Source organism: Rhinolophus ferrumequinum, chromosome 11 (genome assembly GCF_004115265.2).
Source record: "Rhinolophus ferrumequinum isolate MPI-CBG mRhiFer1 chromosome 11, mRhiFer1_v1.p, whole genome shotgun sequence".
In the NCBI taxonomy this organism is placed as follows: Eukaryota; Metazoa; Chordata; class Mammalia; order Chiroptera; family Rhinolophidae; genus Rhinolophus; species Rhinolophus ferrumequinum.
The window spans coordinates 12,879,099-12,884,854 of record NC_046294.1 but is presented as its reverse complement, the minus strand read 5'-3'; the positions used below and the strand labels follow the sequence as shown (position 1 = coordinate 12,884,854).

General features: G+C 37.3%; 1 pseudogene; it reads right to left on the bottom strand.

Moving 5' to 3' along the window:
* Window positions 1-2,062: 2,062 nt before the first annotated feature.
* On the bottom strand, window positions 2,063-2,933 carry LOC117030734 (olfactory receptor 4C5-like; annotated as a pseudogene).
* Window positions 2,934-5,756: the final 2,823 nt, after the last annotated feature.

Here is a 5,756-nt window from a genome sequence, read left to right as displayed (position 1 = left end):
TTTCATACTATTGTTGTGTTCTTGGATATTTCTTCTTTGAGATCTGTTAATTTTTGCTTTATTTATTTAGTAATTCTAATGTTGGTTGCGTATATATTTCTAATTATTATATCTTCCTAGTGAAATCGCCCTTTTATCATTGTAGAAAGTTATTCTTTGTCTCTTGTGACAGTTTTTGTCTTAAAGTCTATTTTTTGTGACATAAGTATAGCCACCTCTGCTCTATTTTGGCTAACATTTGCCTACAGTATCTTTTTCCATCACTTCACTTTGAGCCTATGCATGTCCTTAAATCTTAAGTGAGTCTCCTGTACAGTTGAATCTTTCTTTTTAAATCCATTTAGCCCCTCTATGCCTATTACTGGGGAGCATAACCCATTTACATTTAAAATAATTATTGATAAGTAAAGACTTCCTATTGCCATTTTAATTGTTTTCTGTCTGTCTTTAGGTTGTTTGTCCCTCTTTTCCTTTCTTACTGCCTTCCTTTGTATCTTGTTGACTTGTTCATATTGATATACTTTGATTTTCTCCATTTCTTTTGCAGAACTTCAGTTGTAGCCCATATATTGGTCTCCTTCTTTTATCTGGGGTTTTCTTTCCCTCTTAGAATGGCACTATGTATTTCTCCAAAATAAGACCTAGCCGGACAATCAGTTTTAATGCATCTTTTGGAACAAAAATTAATATAATATGGTGATGGAGGGGGAGCTGGCTCTGGGTGGTGAACACACAGTGTGACTTGTGGATGATGTGATGCAGAGTTGCGCACCTGAAATCTATGTAATTGTGCTGACAGTTGTCACCCCAATAAATTAAAAATAAATTAAAAAAAATTAATATAAAACTTGGTCTTATTTTACTATAATATAAGATTGGGTATAATATAATAAAATATTATACAAAATAAAATAAATAATAAATGTAATAAATATAATAAATATATAATATAATATAATACAATATAATACCAGATCTTATATTAATTTTTCCTCCAAAAGACGCGTTAGAGCTGATTGTCTGGCTAGGTCTTATTTTCGGGGAAGCATGATATGTCTATATTTCAAATTACCTCTCATCCCATTGGTCTGCAATTGGTTTGAAATTTTCTATTGAAATTTGAATGTGCCGACAATCTGTCTTGATTATTCATCTGTCATCAACTTTCTTTTGTACCAGATACTTTTGTTCCTATTAGCTGTCACAAATCCATCCAATAAAAGCTAGTTTAGCAGCAAAATGGTATATAGGAAGTCTTTGATAAAAAAAATGCTCCACAAATTGTTTTCTGCTTGGGAAATCATGTGCGAGATTTCTCTCTGGCTGTACCTGGAAGAATTCTATGTCCCTCTATGGCTTTAGACAAAGAAAATAATTTATTCTGGGAAGAGCCCTTATTACAATGTGAATGGTGCCTCTGGCACTGTGTAACACAGAAGCATTAATTTTGGAATGAATCCTGCCTTAATGCCTGTCTCATTCCTTAAAACCCATTCATTTTTGGTTGATCTTTATCTCTTACAATAATAAATCTACTTTGACTACAGTTGTTGGGATTAAAACTATACATTTTAATTACTTTGCCCCTTGGTTTTATATATATAACCTATACTTGAAGGTTCACAGAGAATTATTTTACTGAACACACACATTCAGAGATTTTCCGTACATTGTGCCATTTCCATGTTGATTATCAATGCCCATTTTTTTATTTATTCGTTCATTATTTATTTATTTATTTATTGGTGTGACAATGGTTAAATTACCTAGGTGTCTTTGATCAATAATTTGTAAACACAAAGAAGTTTCTAATTGGAAGAAACTTTAGTTATCATTTAATCAAATATTGATATTTTATGAAAGAGAAACCATTAAAGAAAGATTCTAGAAGGTAAGAGGAGCAAAATGTTCTTAAACTCACATATTTTGACTTGAAGACCATTATCCTTTCTATCAGTCACACTTGTTCTTTAAATATATATAGATTTTGTTTTTATCTTCTCTATTCACATGCATTGTTACCCAGGATTACTCTTTGGCTCCAGAAGTTCCACATGGCATATTACACCTCTGAGTTACTGAGAGTATAGAATTAAGGTTTTAACATGGCTGTTACCATAGTATAAAGTCCAGCCACTGCTTTATCAGTGGGGAAGGTGATCATGGGCTGAAGGTACACAAATATACAGGGAATGAAGAACTACAGTAACATGGGACGCACAGGTGGAGAGAGCCTTCCTCTGTCCCTCAGTGTTGTGAGTTCTTAGGGAGCAAAGGATGAGGACATAGGAGGTGATAAGAATAGAAAAAATGAGCATACACATCAGTCCACTGTTGTCGGCAACCAAAAATCCAAAGATGTGAGTGTCAGAGCAGGAGAGTTTTAGCAGAGGGAAAAGGTCACAGATGAAATGATCAGTGACATTTGGGCCACAGAAGGGCAACCAGACTATGAAAAGAATTTGAATCAGAGCATGAAGAAATCCCCCAGCCCAGGCCATGGCCACCAGGAGGCCACATACACGCCTGTTCATTGTGACCATGTAGTGCAGGGGCTTGCAGATGGCCACGTAGCGGTCATAGGCCATCACCGTGAGCAGGATGATCTCGACTCCCCCAAAGAAATGTTCGGCAAAGAGCTGAATCATGCAGCCACTGAAGGAGATAGTTTTCTTTTTAGTGAGTAAGTCAAATATCATTTTGGGGGCTATGGTGGAAGAGCAGCAGCCATCTATGAAGGACAAGAAAGAAACAAAAAAATACATGGGGGAGCCCAGGGCTCGGCTGTTGGCGATTGTCACTACAATGAGTAGGTTGCCTGCCACAGTGAGAAAGTAGATGACTGTAAACACAACAAACAAGACTTTCTGCACATCTGGGTTCTGTGTCAGGCCAAGCAGGATGAATTCTGTCACATTGTTCATTCGCTCCATGAATCCACTTTGGCATTTGGATAACTTCTTTATCTGTGAATAGGACATGGATTGAAATTGTGGCAGATAAATTTCGATCAAGTACATATCTATCAGGTAATTTCTATCAGGATTGTTTTCTGTAAGACTGTGGAAACCTCAAGCAGAGAAACCCAAGACTTAAAGTTGGGCCATATAATTAGTTACATAATGAACACATAGCCCTTCTCTCTCTGTCTCTATCTCTATCTCTGTCCCCATCCCTGTCCCTATGTCTCTCTCACACACACACTGATTCATATCTATAAACATGGTTTTATGACTGTTGATATTCCAGACACCTTTCCTATAATTGTACATGGATGGATATTCTCCCAACAATTGCTATTTGCCCCACAGAAAAACAGGAATAAAGAAAGGACCTATCAGAAGCATAGAGGCTTGAATTCATTAGGGTCTATTCTCACATATCTCTTCTCTAGTCATTTGATCTGATGAAACTCAGCTTTAGAGTTCATTATTCTTGTTGATTTTAATTTGTTCGGGGTGAATATAAAACATCAGGTGAATTCAACTTAAAATTAGGAGTGATGTAGTCACATTCCAGGAAAAACTGAACTGAGTGAATGTTGGAGGTTCCAGTAAGATGTACCTGGCAGTTAGATTGTAAACTTATACTACATTGAAACAGAATTGTCTAAGAATATCACCATTCAAGAAGGAAGAAGAACATCCTGAGGAGGATAAAACAGACAGCATGATGCAAAGCAAAATTCCCCAGATTTATTTGAAACTGTAGAGTTCATTATTTGGAGACCTTCTGTCATGTTTAGGTTTCAGGGTCATTTTCCAAATCAAAACTCAATCTAAGGAAGATCATGAAAAACACTCTGGATCTACAAAACAGATTCTTTTAAGATGAGGAGGAAACAAAAGCATCACAATTTGTTGCACAGAGTATGTTCTCTAGACTGTTTCCGTTCTGTATGTTAAATTTCTGTTTTTAAAACTTTGAAAACAGGGCTTCCTTTGCTTGATAGAGCCTCATGTATCGAACACCTATCCAATAGTTTGTTTGTTTTTTTTAATTCCAGCCTACTGAAGCTATAAATTTACGTCATGTGACTGTGTTAAAATTGTATGTGGAATATACTTTATCAGTATCATTAGGGTATATAGTAATTATTACATCTAACAATAACATTTTGTAGAAGAGGAAACTAGGAGAAGAAACTTCCTAAAGTCACAGAAACAAATAATGGAGCTAGAATTCAATTATATTCGAACACATCTACTTGAACCTTGCCTGGGCTCAGAGCTTTGTCTGCTGTTAGGAAGGATTTGACTAAAAGGACAGAGCCTTTGGTCACTCTTAGTGGTCTATGCCTCGGTGTGCCTTTGAAAGCATGCTGCTCCTTAGAGCAGGGTGCATGGTGGAGCACTTGGTAAGTGACGTGGGAGGTGTCCCTTAGGATGGAGTAGGAGGGGAGGAAGAGAGAATCTGCCTGTTCACCGCCTTGTATGGGATTAATTGGCCCATGATCTGCTGTGATCCTGGGTTAACTGCGCTAATTAGCTCACTGAGCAAATTGTTCAGGCTTGTATGGGAAGGGTCGCGTCCTCCTGCCTCCTGAGGCTGGGCACCTGTGAAGTTATATGCCATCCCTATAAATATCTGATGGAGGAAAAAGAAATGTTTCTTTCATGTGTGCTGCCAGGGAATGTTTTGAGGTAACCGAGCTGGTTGTAGAGATGTTTCTATCACAATATAGTAGGGGTATTTCCTTTTTTATTCTAGAAAGTTCTGAGATTAGAAGTAAGAAACTTTCTGCTGGGGTTTTCCATACCCTTTTGAAGAATCTAATTCAGGCTTTCTAGGAGGGGTTGTCTATCCATGGAGTATATCCCCTCCCCATAGATCCTGCAACAGAAAGCTAAATGGGTGTATTTGAAGTATAGTTTATATTTTGCAATCAGATTGCATGTGATTCATCTTCAAAGTAAGTCAGAATTAACAAAGTGAAAACTGTGAGTTCTCTAGTGAATATCCTCTCCTTTTTTATAAGAAAAAGGTAAGTCTTTAAGTCCAACCGAACTGTTTCCTTTTTCTTGCCTCCCATTCAGGACTAGATTTTTGGGCAGTTGCCATCATCCAATTCTGTCTCCTGTAAAACCTAATGTTCCAGGAATACTTTCGCACAGTTATGAGAAGATTCTGATGTGTTAGGGTTCCCCAGCTTTCACTGGCGTCTGCTTGATATAGCACTGTCTCAGGCCTCCTTCTCATTGAATCAGGGGGTACATTGACGGGGGTGGAGGTATAGTATCCTATAGCTACAGATTTCTTATTTGCAAAGCTTAGGGTCAGGAAAAGAATAGGGATGCATACTGATAATATATGACCAGTTAACATCGATACTGATGATACTATGATTGTATAATATGATACCAGTTAGCCTAATATTAATGATATTAATGTTGCTTGTCCAAGATCCACCGTCATCTCTGCTTATAGCCAAAAAAAATCACATTTTCTTTCTGGGGTTGGAGTAAAGGATAGTATGAGGAGTGGAGGAGAGAGAAGCAAAACCATCCAGTGAAATCTTAGGGCAAATTTCTCTTTCTTCCTCACATGGTTCTTTGCTCACCTTGCACTGTGGGGTTTTCCCTGTCTCAGCCCATGATTCTTCTTCCTTCTCTAGCTTTTCCCCACAATCATATTTTTTCCCCTTTGACTCTGATTCCTGCCATCATCTTCTAACCTTCTACCCTCTCTATTCCCTTCTCCTCACTATTATTTTTCAAATATACATATAAAATATTGATTTCTTTGACCCATCCTGA